This window comes from Xenopus tropicalis, chromosome 7 (assembly GCF_000004195.4).
Source record: "Xenopus tropicalis strain Nigerian chromosome 7, UCB_Xtro_10.0, whole genome shotgun sequence".
NCBI lineage: Eukaryota > Metazoa > Chordata > Amphibia > Anura > Pipidae > Xenopus > Xenopus tropicalis.
Window position 1 is genome coordinate 87891175 of NC_030683.2, and position 17525 is coordinate 87908699.

Here is a 17525-nt window from a genome sequence, read left to right on the forward strand (position 1 = left end):
AAATGTGTTCTATTATTCAGAAAAAATGTAGCCTATTATACAGTACGTGAGAAGTGCCAAAGAAAATAAACTTTCTTTCATTTCTCTTTAAAGTGAGACAAGACAATTACCCATAGCAACCAGTTACTGATTGTTTGCTATGTGTAACTGCATTGGTATAATTCAGGATACACTGCTATGTATTTAGCAAGAAGCTAGGCCCCAAGTCAGTAAATTATAAACACTGGCCTGAGGTCTAATACAGTAGGTGTTTATCAAAGATCACCACATGAGGATTATTGCTATAACCAAACTTAATATGTTCCTATGTCTTTTCTTCTGTCAGGTGTCCTGCTATGAATTAGTCTTTGCTGCCTAGGCTTTTACAATGACCAAAAAAGAATTTAGCAAAAAAAATTGGCAACAAGTCATTAGTAGCACAGGTTTTTTTTTTTTTTTTTTATTGTTCTCCTTTAAAAATGCCCCTTAAGCTATTATGACTCTAACACTTAAGGAATTTCAACTTCAATAAAATGACCTAGACACATGCTGTATATGGGGGATATAAAATATGGTAATTATCTACTAACCTCTGGCTTCTTACTGGCATGACACCTTGCCGCACGTTGTATGTGGGGCGCCATAATCATCATTACCAGGCAGTATTAGAAACATAGACAAAATCCAATGCTGCCCAGTAAGATGGCAATAGCGCCACAGAATCCAAAGGGGTATCTGCAAGCAGTGGGCAAAAGATCAGAAGCAAGAGAGTTTAAAGATGAGGATGGAAGAAATATGACTTACAGACAGATATGGCAGTTTTTCCTCTATATTACTATCAAATATTAAATAAAAAAAAAATCCTCTCCAGATTATAGTACCAATTTATAAATTATCCCAGTGAACAAAACATACTGAAAAGCAACATAGAGGGAAAGAAGTTAAAATAACAGGAATATGAGTAAAGTTTAAAAAGATTATAATAAAAAGACAAGTACGTACAAACACAGAAAAAATAAATGTCAGTATTGAAAAAGGTCACTTGATACAAATTCGGATGACAATATATTGACCACCTCTAACCTGCAATGTTAACATGCTATTTAATTGGGCAAAATATGTTTTCGTTGTTTCGTATCAAGATTTTTTCTCCTGGATGTGCAGCAATATTTCCAGTATCTTACTGAATCCAGCTGTTCTACATGCTACACAAAATGATAGCCATAACTGTAAAAATATTGTTGTAAAGTAACATCTGCAGCACCAGTCTGAGAATAAGATGAAAAGAAACACTGAAACACCATAATGCTGTCAGTTTCTTCCTAGAGTAACAGTAAGTTGCATGAGACATTCCTTTCACCATGCCTGCCCTCCTCCTGTCAGACACCCTGACTACAAAAGTCTCAAGAATGATGTATTTAATGAAGATAAACTGTAAAAGGCCCTTGCCAAAACTACCACCATTTTGTCTAGTGAATTGGAAACATAAAAACAGCAAAATGGCCTCCAGATCTAGAAGGAAAGGAAAGTGTGGGATTGCAGCTGATTAAACACCCACACTAAATAAGGCAGTGATTGCCATGAGATTTCTAAGCCTGATGGGAAAAACTCAGCAAGGAATTGGGTCTAAAACTGCAAAGAATTAAATGAATACTTAAACCATGTTCTTTATTGTAGCAAAAGGTACAGCAAATGTATTCATCAATGAAGCTTATAAAAAAGCTAAATATTTAATATGAAATTGCAGATACAAATAGGATCTGTATAGTAGATATAGACAAGGCAAATATCTTGTGCCTTTTTATACTGGTTTGAAATGACAGAATCAGTATTGGTTAATAAAATCTGTCATTACTAAATTGCTTTGCTGCTGATATAAGTCACATACCAGGATATCCAAGCGTATTATCCATATACCAGCATTCTGAGTTCTCAACTTCATAATAAGTAGTGAATCTAAATCTCCCATCTGAAATGTGCCGCTTAAATCAAAGGTGGTATTGACGGTTAGAACACCAATCAGAAGTACCAAAGGAATGCTACTGAGCAAATGTGCCTGTCACTGACATGTCTGCCTTAGGTAGTGCATTTCCTATATATATCTATTTGTGATGTTGTAAAAGGTGGGTGGGGCATTTTAATCAGTAGTGTTTTCCACAATTGTTAATCCACCCCCCTCCCCCCCAATGCCATAAGCCAAAGAGACCTATCTATAAAATATATGGCTTGTAAGTTCCAAATACCATTGCTGTCCATCTTGTGCTATTTATCCAACATCACACTGTAAGTTAGGATATCTAAAAATAATGATGTCATTCAAAGCAGTTAATGGAACCCATTGACAGGGCGGCGCCACACAAATAATTTTCTTTCTTGCTTGGGGGCAAGCAGTTGCATCGTCTCACTCTAGACTATTTTACAAAATACCTTTGTCATAATACATGCAGGTTCTTCATTTGGGATCAGCTCCATTTGACGAATCTTTCACAGCTTTTTAAAATCACTGATCATGCAATCCAAAGTCAAAGGGACTTTCTAGCCTATTTTATTAATCTGAACTCTGCTTAGTTTATGTATGCTGATAATGCTATATGGGACCTGTCTTTACAGGCTAATGAATAAACTTGGAGAACAATCTCTGCTGCTATGTTTTGTCTTTGCTGTGATCACTTTAAGGTAGGCAAGGCTGCAGCTGGTTTTAAGAAAAGACTGCCTAGCAGTCACTGAATGGCCAGCACCACATAATGTCCCATTTGGCCAACTCCACCCAGAAGTACTGATCTGTTCACATGGCTAAATTGGGAGAAGACCCCGGAGCTAAAACCCCCCTTATCTGTCAGCAGCCACTTTCCTGTCTTGGGAATAGGAAACTCACTAATTACTCATGGGGTTAAATTCATATATTATAAATAAATGTCAATACCTGTGACCTTATCCATCTCTGTAAATACAAATACAAAGACTTATCCATCTCTTTTTACACTATTAATATTGTTACTGCTCACATATACTACGTAATGAAAGAAAAAGGAATATCCACAAGCTTGCTTGTAGCCCTATCGCTAATCATTGGTTGACCATACTGTGGGTGTGGTCTGCAAATGCTTAGTAACAGCACCTGGTGACACTGAGTCACACAAAGAGTACAACATGTGAAATTACTATGACCAGAGCATCAGGTGACTGTCCTAATTAGTATAAGGATACATTCTTCTCTACATATTTGAATTCATAAACTTGGGAGGAAGCTTGAGGAACAGCTCCTCATGTAGAGGAAGTGCTGGTCAAATATTTTCTCAAATAAAAGAAAAAGCTCAAATGGCAGTCCCAATTTACATTTAAAGAAAATACACTATGCTCTTCACCACCTCTTTAATTAATAATAACTAAAAAATAAAATTGTGTTTTGCAGTGATGTTTATGCTGCCTATAGATGAATGCTTACAAAATCTGTAGTATTGCTAAAAATCACTTTATATTGCACAATTAAAAATGCATCTCAAAAGCATGAAACATGTGCTTATGAAAGAAAAATGATGACATTTCTAGAGGGTGGAAATGTTGGCATTTTGAAAAATATGTCTTTAAAAACTGCTGGGCAATTTAATAAATAAGCAAATAGGTTAAAGTCTATATAAGTATTAATATTTTCCATAGAAACACAAAAGGTTTTAATAAGTCAAGTTTTGTCCCGATGATTGGCATTATACAGAATGCTCAATTATATATTAATTTTTGTTGGACAATAAAGGGGAAATTTACCTTTTTATTGACTTTTAGTATGTCATAATGAGGCCTGTTCTCAGCAACTATTTAACTGGTTTTCATATTTTGTTGTTGATGTTTTTTATAATTTGCCTTCCCATTTCAGCCTGCAGTTTAAAATGTAAAATCATAGTCACTGTCAAAGTCACTGACCCCCAGCAACTAAAAACTGTAGCTTTATTATCATTGTTACATATTATTGCTTATCTTTGACAGAGGCCCTCTCTCTCTGCCATTTTGACTTAGTGGCACCTTTCCCTAGCAACCATACCCCTATTGACATTCCAGTCTGGAAAGCTCCAGAAACAAATAGGTAATTTAAAAAAAAAAAAACAAAGACTAATTCTTATGTAGATGACCTTTGTGTACATCATACTAAAAGTTAACCTTAAGGAGAGCTACCCCTTTAAAATTAGGTAAGTCTTCCACTCACTGACTGATAAGGAGATGAAGATGAATGGTTTTATTATTTAACCTATCTTTTAATAATTAATTCCTTGTCAATATATGCCTGGAAACAAGATGACTTCATAGCACACCTGTCACTTGGAACATTCAGGCAATTATCAGATCTATTGGAAGCTAATGAAGGCTTTGTGGAACTGGGGCTAAAAGTGGGCTCTCAGTCACCCCCCTTTTTCTCCTGTATTTTTGTTATCAAAAGCAACAAAAATTGCTTAAAAAACATTAGGCATGATTTCTCTATTACTCCAGTGGTGCTGCAAATGAAATACAGATGAACAGAGCTGGTATTAAGGCAAAACAGAGTGGGCATTTCTCTTGGGACCCTAGCCTTGGGAGGTTCTTTTTCCTGAAAATATCCTTGATAAAAATACATATCATAAATCATAAAACTGCCTTTTAATACCAATAGTTTTTCAGGCCTGTCCAACCTAGTGTTTCTCAGGTATTAAATTGAAGCTCCCAGCAACGTGGCTGGAGGGTCAGATCACTGGATCACTCATTTTTTAATTTATTTCCCCTATGTTGGGAGCCCTTGCCTTTCTGCATTGCCCTGGGCACTCCCTTGTTAAACCCTGACCTCTGCAAATCTCTTCTATCATCACATTGTTCTTAACTTGAAAGTCTCAAATTATTGTATGGTACTGATTATAATTTTATTTTATGTAAAAATAAAGATTGGAAAAATGTTGAACCAATCCTAAAAATGGCTAGGGTAGACTCAAAATGGCTACAGCTAAATACCTAGACTTATTTGGATAGAGACCAGACCCATGGATTCCTGCATAATGTCTGATCCTCACAGAAACATTAGTCTGATTTCTATGTAATTTGAATCAATAATGCTGGTAAGAAAATGATTTTAATCTGAAAGCAAAAAGCCCTGATTTTGGCCAGATTAAATAGCGAGCAGGAGTCCCAGGTAATCTTTAACAGGGTGAGGTTTATAACTGAGCCATCCTGTTTTGCTATTAACCTCTCCCGCAGTTACAATTCGCTTCCAGTGTTGTTAGCACTTAGAGATTTAATCTCATATAAAATCAGAATTACCCAAGGGCTGTCCCTGGCAATGCAGAATATATGTTATTTTTATATGATATATAGATATGTGCAAAATGTGGCCCTCCAGCTGCCGTCGTACTACAACTCCCAGAATTCCCAGACAGATGAAACCTTTTAGGGAATGCAGGAAACAGCTATACAGACACTGGCATCCCATCTCAGGGCTAAATAAGGATAATACTGAAATCATTACCTGGTGTTATAATTTGAAAATAATAATTCCTACAAAGGCAAACCGTGACCAAGGCTGTGGGTGGAGGTACATACCCTGACAAGCCAACCCGCCATCATTCATCTCTAACCCCACCTTATGAAGCATTGCTCGGTTTTATATATTCATTTCTGTTCATACGAAAAACTGGCTTTGCTGCAACGTGGAGCCAGAAGTGATTCTCACGGTAAAACAATAAGGGCCTATTTTGCAAGCACCATGCCAGCGCCAAATGTGGCAGAGCTTTTATTGTTAGTATGTCCGTAGGACCTGTATTTCATTTCTGCGTCACTGCACAAAGAAGGTAGCAGAAAAAACAATCCCAGAGGCACATATCCAACCTGCAAAATGCTCTGAATATATTAACCACTTAGTTAAGCCAGTATAGCATTAGCTGGCATCGGCTATGTCTATCTACATACAGATGCACAAATATTTACATATTCCATATACAGACAAAAACTGTCAGAAATAGTTGAGAAAAGTCAAAGCAACCAGCGCAACAGCAACACCCCACCCCCATATAAGTTTCAGAAGTACAGATAGGCATTTTTTAAGGGTTTCTTTGAACATTTTTCATTTCTCCTCACCAAGATGCAAGCAAGTCAGGGCATTATCAGTATAATGGCTTCCATGCAACTACAGAAGAAAGGAGGCATTAAAGAGAGTGAGGGAAAAAGAAGGCAGGTACTTAGACAGGAATGCGGATGAGCAGGGAGCCCTACTGCTCTAAAAGGTTACAAAGATAAAAATAAGGTTTTAAAATAGAAGAGGAAACAAAGAGAAATTAAGGCTCACTTTTTTCAGGTGTTCAGAGCAGGGCTTCATTCAGGAAGGCAGTTCTAATGATATCTAAAACCCACCTCACAGTCTCCCTGGTTACTGTTCTCGCTTAGTTAATCATCACCGCTATTACCAGTGGTCAGGCCTTGGGGGAAAGCTGAGAAGAATGGACAGAGTTGGTGTAAAGCAAGCAACTTAACTAAACTTAGCCCCACCTCCAAAGCTAGCAATTATCTTCTTTACCTGCATTACCTTTTCTTTCCACGCCCGCTTCTCCTCTCCCGCCCTGCTTCCCCCCTCTTCCACAATTTTTTTCCATGTTACTTCCAGGCTGCATGTTCTGGCCCTATGCATAGTATCAGGTATCAAATACAGGCCTCTGAAAGCCTGTCGCAAAAGGTAGCTCCTGCTCCAAATAGGAATGTGAGTCCGGTGTGAAAAACCTTGCCTCTTGGTTACCCCCCTTCCCCCCTAAACCTTAATCAGCAGCTACAGAACAAAGTGTTGGAAACCTAAACCTTTATCTGCTGCACTGTAAGACATATGGAACGACCAATAAGAATCTTAAATCGTAAAACATATCATATTTCAACAAACGTAAAGGTGAATGCTTCAAGAAAGCTAGACAAATGAACTTATAGTTAATCATTAAATAATATATTTTATTTTCACAAGAAGCCTCTATTTTCTAGGGCTAATCTGTGGATTTTTTTTTTTTATATTATCAGATCATGCTGCACAGATTTCATATATTGTATAATGGCGGGAGTCAAGTATACCTTTTATAAAAGCTAACCACAATAACAAGCACTAGTTAAACGTAATTTCCAGTCTTAACAAGTGAAATACTACATAGCCATGCCATGGATTCCACTTCAGAATTTTATACTTATGCTTTATGTACAGCAAATCTCATTCTCCTAGGAAAACATATAAAATTGCAAATGAACACATTGATCGATAAATACAGCTGAAGATACACAAAAGCCCACAAATTCATATAGGAACTGAGAAGCCATTTTATAACAGGAGACCAAGCTTACTGCTGACTTGTAAAATATATTATACTTCCACTGTATAGCACACACACACATTACTTTTACATTAAGCAAATAAACTGACAATTAAGCAAGTAAATAGTATAAATAAGCATCATGTTGTCCCTATAATCAGATAACTACACTATAGCAGATATGAGCAGTAGCTACTACATAGTTCCTTAAAAATGAAATATTAATGCTCAGTATTAAGGAGAGTAGTAATATAATTCTGCCAGTATTAAGATGTAGCTTCTTTTCTAAAATATGAGATTAAACTAGGGATAGAGCAAGCACACAACAAGGCATCTCTGTCTTGTGATTTTACCTCGCTATACAACAACAGAAATGTCACTCCACATATAACATTCTAGAAAACAATGCAATTCACTGTGCACTTTGTGCATATACCCTTTAATATCCTTATTTGTAGCATAATCTGCATAAAATGAGCAAAAGACTACAAAGCCTGCATTGGCAACACAAACATTATTTTCCTTTTCAATACAATAGAGGAAAACCAAGTATTTTGCTTGTTTTGTCTTTGCCTCTATCCTATAGAGCTAGACAGTGCAAGCAAGGGCAGGCCCATACTGCAACACAGGACAATCTCCAGACTAAGCCAGTGATTACTGGTAGGTTATTAGGAGAAAGAAACAGGATGATAACAGATTCAAGACCAGTATAGAAACATGCAGAAATCTTGATGGCTGCAAACATTTTAGAGCAGCCATATACAAAGCAGAAAAAAAAATCTTAACTCTGTTAGACTAAGATGCTTCTTTCTATAGTGCCCATATTTATATAACTTATCACTGAGCACTTACAATGCATTATGTGTATCTAAAAATCTTAATCTTTCCCAGTATTAGATTGAAAGACGTGTCTAGTTTTGGAGCCAGATTTCTTTCTTTCACTTCCCCCATCCAGAACTCTCATGTAACTGCTACTTAGCCTTTGTGCACTATCCTGAATACCTTGTGGCTGCGTGTGAGTACCTGCCCTAACTGGTTGGGCTGGTTGAAGCCTAACAGTTTGAATTCATGCACTCAGTCTATGCATTAAAGACTAGAGGGAATATGATACCAGTCTGCACTAAGATTTTACCTCCGTTTAAATTACTTTAATGGCAGCAAAAGAGATTAAAGGGAAGAAACTCCTAATGAAACCGGAAGATGCAACATATTGAGTATTCACCCATATGTGACATTTGAATGGATGACAATACCTTGAAACCAGCAAACAACATTGAATAATGTTACTTCACCAGAGGATGCAAGCTTAGAAGTTCACATGAAGAAACCATCAGTGCCAGAAGAAGGAAGGAAGCGGTACAAATGAACAAAGAAAAAAAATAAAATCTGCAGAATGGTAGACTTTCACCTTCTGTTTTCTTCAAGACTTCTTCTGGGTATTTTGTCTCAGGGACTGAGCGGGAATGAAAAAAATCATAAAACTAAATAAAAAGAAATTTACAAAGCCAAAGCACTAAAATGTAGAAGTCAAAAATAAAAAAGGGCAAACCAGGGCCAAAAAAAAAAAACACCATGTGAAGTCGTCTTCTTGTGAAAGAGTTTCTTGTTCGTCATCTTGGGAGCCCTGGAGCGATGCTGCTTGTTTAAGATGAAAAACAAGAAGAGAGCGAGGAGGACTAAGGGCTTGGCTTACATGTAGGTCTTCACCCCTCCCTGCACAGGTGCATTCTTTCTAATAAGCCAATCAGCTTGCTTTAGACTTCAACAGGTGTGTCCTTCTAAAATGGGATAGGCCAGCAGAAAGCTGACTAACGTGATACATGCACGATTTCGTGAGAATAACCTCCCGCCCCACTCCCCTTTACAGACATTCCAGCCCCTTCATATCTACCAATGGCTATGTCAAGAAAAAAAACAAAGAGTGGGTGACAGAACTGCCAAATCAGGCTGAATGAGATTTCCAACCGTTTCTAACCTGAAAGATTGCCCTTCAAATACACTGTGCAATACACGAGAATGCAGGCAAACAGGTGTATTAGGCAGGTGCTCTGTGAGCACAGGCAAAAATGGGATAGGTCAAACAAAGCTTCATGCCCACCTTATTGCATTCTAATAGTGTTATAAACTGACACCAAGATTTTATGTACTTATTCTGAATCAAAGAACCATTTCATTTAAATGAACGCAAGCAATGTGACTCCTAACTGACACTGGGAAAAGCTTTTGCATGGCACAGAATGTGTTAAATTCTTTTTGCCAATTTTTAAGTTGTAAATCAGGTTTTATTGTTAACAGTGTAAGCTGCTCACCTACTTAGGCTTCCTTGTAAAATACATATTACTACACAGAAAAGTATATACAAAGTTCAAAAATATCGTAGATTTGCCATATGGCATACTCAATTTAACTTCTTAATCAATGGTTTAATGACAAATCTGGATAGCTAGTGCATATTGTGGAAGGGCAGACTACTAGTAATAAACAGATAATAGTATAAGCATAGTTTTAAGGGTGGGGATTCTAAAAGTAGGGCTATACATGGACTGTGAAATCTGTCTGTTGAACCCCCAAGTAAAGATATTTCAAAAGATAACACATAATCCACAGGCTAAAACGGGACATAAATGCAGGGGAGTGACATAGATGCCATTTAAAATCTCCAGTTTAATCCTGCTCGAGAGCTACATCCTTTAAAAATCACTGTAAATGTAAGATAATACATTATAAAATTACATTAATGCTGCAAGTAAGATGCATTTTTACAAAAAAACAACTAAGCAGAGGGTAAAAGTATGAATAAATTAAAGTAATTTATTATTATTATATTTGTGTATCTTATACATACATTTTCTTCTTATTTATCAAGTATCAAATGTACAACATAATGCAGCATCAAAACGTATTTAACAAACTGTGAATTGAGTTAATGGAGTTAATTGTTAAGTCAGATGTTGTGCATGCGTGGTAGGAACCTTAGAGTAATGGAACACAGACTTGATTGATATTATGAATAATATCTTAAATAATATCTTTAAAGTTCTGAAAATGTGTTGCCACTATGTAATTAAAGCACGGTAATAATCTAGCTTAAGCATGCCCAACCAAATTGTAAGTAGATGTCACCTATGCCTGCATTCATTTTGTCATTGCTTAGCTGCTCCCCCCCACCCAATGCCCTTATGTCCACCTAAAAATGCAGATGATGGACTCATTACTGCATTATTGTGGCCAATGGAGCTGTTTACTTGGGGTTCTGAGATTGGGAACTGTAATGGACATTTGGATAATGGCGGGCCCAACTAGTAGAAATGATTTAAAGGTTTTAAATATTCATCAAAGAATTTTAAGTAACTGCACTGCAAATCTGTCTCACACTATCTCACAATCAGGAAAGGTATATGGGGGACTGATATAGAAGAGGAATTAAGTAACTGTAGTAGTCAGTTTCACATATCGACAATAGGCAAATTGGCACCTAGGCAGTAACCCATAGCACCCAATATTAGTTTTGTTATTTGAGTTAGTGCCCAGCTGCAAACTAGCCCAGGATTGGTAAATGCAAGCTTAAGTACTGAAATGCAAAGTCGATTCACATTTGCAAAAACAGCCAAAGCTGCATTCATTACTGGTATATCATTTCTCTAAGTGACACTGATGTACACAGCTATATTGAAGACAATTTAAATTTAGTCTTAATTTTCTATGTTTTGCCATTCTTGAAATATTTACATTTTTTTCTGCAGTTTGCAAGTTTTAAATTTCAGCTACTATCTTGTTGCTAAGTGTTAATCACCCTAGTATCCTCATCAAAAATAAGAATAGTCTCAGAGACCCAGAGCAACCATTCAGATTTGCTTTCATCATTATTCATCCTGAGGAAAACTAATGGCAGGTAACAGCTATTTGGTTGCTTTTGGTTAGAGCACTGGGAGAGATATGAATTAGCCATGGCTGCACTGTACATTTCATTCAGTTAGGCTAAGTAGGGATTGGAATAATGAAGTTGCCCCAGTCCAAATGCTTCGCTTGTTGAGAAAATGTATGAGATTTGTGGGCATCATTTGTCTGACTGGTAGTCAGCAAAAACATAAGGGATCATTTATGACCCCTGATGGAGCTCATTGCTCATTCTAGGAGAATTTGCACCCCCTTTTCACTGCTCTCAGCACTGAGTGCCAGATGAAAAATGTGGCGTTCAGTGATGAGCGCAATTCCAAGAGGGGCAGCTAGCCCTGTCCTTACAACCTGCCCTGATGCAGGCTTCTCCTCCTGTCACTCAGAACCTTGTCCTTTTTCTATCACAGCAATGAACTGTACTCCTGACCCAATAAAAGAAGTAATGCAGAAAGCTTTGGAATATGGGAATGCCATTTTGCACACAGTCCTGTATAAGAAAACAATTCTTTTTACATTTCATTTTATTTTTCAATCTCACAATTATTTGCTTTTCCATAGATAACTACTACAAACAGGGCAACCTATTACTGTCAACATACGTTTGTAGAAGTGATGTCCAATATTCTCTATAAGATAAAAATTAAATGAAAAAAAAAAAATATATATATATATATTTGTGTGTGAGTGTGTGTGTTTGTAAGGCAGGAAAATGTTAGCTAAAAATATACAGAGAAATTAGGGAAACCATCACAATAAAATGCTATTTGAGCAGTGTGCTCACTTTGGCTAGTGAATCCCTAAGGGATAGTGAGCAAAGCCTGGTTCACGTTATACCAAAATATATTTATCTTCAAGTCTGTCACTGACACCAAAACTGTCCTTTTGAATTCTAAATATCACTTTTGTAAAATGCATTCATGTCTACAAAGAAGCAATATTCTGTGTTTTAATGCTGACAAGGTGCATAAGAGATGAATCAGTAGATGTTGGGAGAACCCAGGGTACATACAGCCCAGAAGGTCTCCTGAATATAAGTTAGTATGATATCAGACATTGTTTTCATTTTCAAGTACATCTCAGTCCAGTGGCACATGGGGCCATAATATGGCAGTCAGGGTCATTCATGTCTAGTCACTTACATTTGTTCATAGAGTTACATAGACGTTTTTCCATTAATCTTTAATATATGTGAGAACCAAGACCCAAATGAAGCTTTTCTCCTGTGTAGTAGGAAAAAGACATAGAACCATTAAAGTGCAGCTATCACAATCAAATTGCTTCCCCCACAAGAGGTGCAGGGCTAATAGAGTGGGCAGCCTAGTACTGTAGGGGACTATTTTAACTTAACTGTTTCCCCCAACAGGAGTGCAGGCTCTATTAGCCCACACCTGCAGTGGGGAAGGCAATTTAAGGGTGATAGGTGCTCTTAAGTTTGGCTCCTAAATTTGGCTAAGCACAATAAGGCCCAGTTTCCACTAAAAATGGCTGACACAGCAAAATTGTGCAAGGCCCTCCAAAAGAAGAACTTAGTTTTAGTCTCTACACTACAAAAATACAGCCAAAATACCAAACATTTTACAATCTCTTAAAAATGCGTTCACGTCATATTCCTTATAGAGGATCTGATACTGAATTGCATAGTTATTCATGAGATGCATGGCTTTCTTCTGATTTAACTGAATGGAGGCCAGTGTGTTTTTAATATTTCAGACACCAATAAAAATAAAACCCACCAGTGATGACAGTCGTGGGAATCATTATCTTTAATCTGCCTGTGCTTGTATGGACATTAGACATTAAAATGGCTGCCTCACATTAGCATATAACTATCATGGTGTTTGTTTGTTCCCTGGCTATAATTTATGTACCCTGCAGAAGCCCCCTGATCAGTCTTTAGGGTAACTACGCACTCAGTGAATAAGAGAAAAGCATACGCCAGGAAAATTACACACTGGGTTTTTTTTAACCTGTGCCATAATTATAGGTCTTGTAAAACAAAGGTGTGTCCCTGTGAGCCAGTCACCTGTTATCTTAAACCATTCTGTCTGTTAAGGGATTTGATCAGCTGCTTAACCCCTTCCCCCTCTGCTCCCTGGAGTCATACCTGGGTGGGTCAGGTCAGGAGGTTTAGTTCCAGTCATAGATGTCAATACCTCCCCAGTGCAGGGTGAGCCAGTATTTAGTTTCAGCCTCCTGACTGCCCTTTCTTTGTAGGGATAGCCCAAATATAATGGGAAATTCCCTCCATTCAAGCCAGGTCCCTCTCACATTAATTATCAGATGCTGAAATAGAGAATAAGGAAAATAGGTCAGGACAAAGACAGATCCAAAGGCACAGAAAGGCTCATTTATGAACTCAAGTGAAATGAGTACATCATAAAAGCACAAATGACCATGGTTTTTTTATACCCAATATGCAGCTTATTTACCCAGAATTCCAGCTTAATAGATTTGGTAAACCCTGTGAAAATGTTTCTTAGGCAATTTGTGCACAAATGGTGATACTACTGGCACACAACATCAATAATGGCATTAGCATGCATTTATTAGCTTTACGTCACTCTTACAGACTAATGACACTCTCAAAAAAATACCTTTTCAAGGCAGCATTTAGCTTTAGTTCTCCCGTGCATCTTTTCACCCTGCATGAAATTGATCAAAACAGACATAACTAGCACATTGGAGTGAGCCACAAGGTGTAAAATACACAAATCCATGCAAGTGCCATGGTAAATAGCATTTCCATTCTACATTCATCTAAGCATTTGCCCCCACTGTTTGTAAGTCACCTTTCCGTAGTATAGGGTGAACAAAATGATTGAAAGCCATTATATATTTATAAGTATATATATTTATAAGTATGTATATATAAAATCATATATAGACTTGATTGTTAAAAAATATAAATAAATATATATATATATAAAATATTATTTTCCTCAATATTTATTTGCATATGTGTACTTCTAAATGAAAGTGCCACTGCCACAGTTTAAAGAAATATAATCCACACAAATATCATGTTCAATTATGACCTTCCAATTATTTCATCTGAAAAATGCCCAGGAAACAGCAGGTTTAGCAGTAGCCTGTATACCAAGCTATGGGTCACCTGGAGCTGCTCTACTCCAGATTGATCTGTACATAGGTTTAAGCAGAAACAACCAGGGCCAACACATGAAGGCCTGAGCTTCACTGTGATTTATGGTCACAGCAACTCAGATAGCACCACAGAAACAAACTAATACCAGACAGATGCACAGTTTGATCAATTTACATAAGTCAACTGACAGCCCTATTAGGCTCTACTACAGTGAGAAGAAGAAAAGTGCAAAGTGCAAGAACAGACACAAAGCACCACAGTTTTTGTTCACAATGTACCTGCCGCCAGGTATTTGTACCTGTTGCTTAAAGGCACAACTGGCAGAATCAAGTGCGAATAGTTGTTCCTGTGACAACTATCAAGACAAAGTGCAATTTCTCCTTTCATTTCCTTGTGAACCTGCCTGCTGTTGCTGTCACCGTTGCTTACTACTCACGTGCTATCTTATAAGTGCAAACCCCAGAGTAATATAATAAAAGGTATAATGTTTTCCCAGATCTAGTAAACCCATTACAAATCAAATATTTGTTTTCAAAGTTGAACCGTAATTTCTACCTGCTGATTGGTTGATAAGGATCACTAGGCCATTAGACACTTTGCACCATTTGCTTTATTACCCATGTCATATACTCTGAGACAGCTCTCATTTAGGTTTTTCACATTCCTTTCCAGTGTATGTTTCTGGTAAAGGACCTTTCTCTCCCTAGTGTATGCACCCAGGGACACTGCACAAGGTGAGAGGAGCCAGTGTGCATCAGGGGAACCAGGAATGTAAGTGGAGAAGAACAAAGAGCTGAAATTTAAGATGCATTGGACTGTGCATTAGCACAAACAAACTGCACTGCATTTGTGTCAGCTATTCAAACCATGCTATCAAAGATCTCTACTAATTACTTCTTGGGATTTCCTCTGTTCCATAACCCTTACAGAGTGTTAGCTCCTATGTGCAGGGCTCTTTCTTCCATTTGTATCAGTCTGTTGTCCTGTTATAAAGAAAAATGCTTGTGATTAAAAAAAGTATGAATATGACTAAACAAATGTATCTGCCCAAAAACACAATAGTAATAATAGAAATATAATGTCAGTATTGACACATTAAACTTTATTTAAGGGTGTAGGTCACTAAGAGATCTGATAGAGTCATATTTAGGCAACAGTCTTACAGTTAGTGATGATTCATTGCTTTGTTGTGACTCCTGCACAAACACTACATGTGGTTGCAACAACAGTAAACAAATTCCTTTGTTGTATTAGCCAAGGCGAGCCAGCAACCCTCAGGCTTTTTGTCTTCCACTAGATCAGGTTTTTTTTCTTTACTATTATGTTCTGTGCCTTAGAGTCAGCAGGTTCATAGAATGGATGTGAAATGGAGGCCTTTTAACTTTTTGAATAATCATAATGTATCGTAATCACTGGGTTTCTATTCACTGTGCACAGATTAAATAGACACATACAGAAATGTATTTTGTAAACTTTCATAAATATTATAGTGGTCTTCTAACTATTACAGGTATGATAATTTTTTTTGAAACCTGAAAGTTCAAAAGTATGAGAAGGCCATCTCCCACACAGTCCATTTTAAGCAAAGAATTCTAGTTTTTAAAAATTGTTTTCTTTTTCTATATAATAGTAAATAATTAGACAGCTACCTTGTACTGGCTGTGGCTAAACAATCCTATTGGGTTTATTTAATATTTAAATGTATTTAAGCAGACTTATGGTATGGAGATCCAAATTGCATAAAAAAACATTAACTGGAAAAGCCCAGGTCCCAAGTATTCTAGATAATAGATTCCAATACCTGTATAATTAGACTTTATTTATATAGTGACAACACATTTACACTGCACTGATCTTGTTTTAAGATATTCATGCTGGGTAACCTCCAGTCAGCATTGGACTGGGCCCCCAGGGCACCGGGAAAAAACCCAGTGAGCCCCAGCGACCCAGATCCAAACCCCCCAGCACACTCCCGCTATCCGGCCAGGGCCGCCACTCCCTATAAGCAGAGTATGCAGTCTGCATAAGGCACCAACTCCCAGGGGGGCACCATCCCAGCTGCTCAAAAAAATCGTTTTTATATATTATAACATACCCCCCAACACTGTCCCGCCGGTTTTTATAGCGCATCCCGCTGTCCCGGATAGTTCAATCAATCTATGGGGGCAATTGGGGGCACTTACTATGGGGGCATTGTCTATGGGGCTATTGGGGGCACTTACTATGGGGGCATTGCCTATAGGGGCTATTGGGGGCACTTACTATGGGGGCATTGTCTATGGGGGATATTGGGGGCACTTACTATGGGGGCATTGTCTATGGGGGATATTGGGGGCACTTACTATGGGGGCATTGTCTATGGGGGCTATTGGGGACACTTACTATGGGGGCATTGTCTATGGGGGATATTGGGGGCACTGTGTGTGGGGCCCCTATAGTAGGTGTTTTTTTTTTATTATTTTATTTTTACTTCCGTAATATTTGGGGGAGGGGGCACAAAAGTAAATTTCTGCTTAGGGCACCCATTTGGCCAGCAGCGGCCCTGTATCCGGCGGTCTCCCTCCCCTGACGTGCCGCAGGTGAGTTTCATTTAGGCGCTCTTGGGGAGGGGGTTGGAGGGTGTTGGGGGCTCCTGCGGGGGGTGGGGGGGAGGGTGAAGGCGGCGGGGCCATTGGGGGGTGCAGGGGCCCCTGAGGCAGAACCCCCTGTGGGTCCTGCACCCCCCCAGTCCGACCCTGAGAAAAGCGGATCTGCTCTCATTCACAGGTCCATGTAACTGCACAGACAAGCACAGCATCAGCCTACACCTATAACGCACGGAGTGAATGAGCCACCTTGTGAGAGCTGATCCACTTTTCTCATGAAACGCAGGATGACTCAAGCCTTAGGGCTTATTTACAACGCAAAAAAAATATTTAATTTTATGCATGTTGCGTGGGGCTCTGCACAAATAACAGGCAAAGATGCGCCTCCTGACGCTATTCTGTTCACTTTTTATCCTGCGCTCAGTTCAGGGAGGAGCAGACCAGGCGGAGCAAGCAGGAATGTTCCTACTAAGAGGCAAGGTGAGAGCGTGGCAAAAAGACGCCTCTTACTTTAAGACACAAATTTTTGTTTTTCATAAAGGAAATTCAGCTCTTATAGTGAAGAAAGCCAGAAAGCTTCCTAAATGAGGAGTAACAGGCACGCTCTTGCACTTGCACCCCTCTAGAGTTTTAATTCAACAAGACTTTGAGGGCCACAAGTTCCCT

At 38.2% G+C, this 17525-nt stretch overlaps 1 non-coding gene across 1 annotated transcript; it reads right to left on the reverse strand.

Moving 5' to 3' along the window:
* Positions 1-610: 610 nt before the first annotated feature.
* On the reverse strand, positions 611-699 carry mir200b (microRNA mir-200b). Its single transcript, NR_049690.1, has one exon. It is a non-coding gene; the product is annotated as a microRNA mir-200b (primary transcript).
* Positions 700-17525: the final 16826 nt, after the last annotated feature.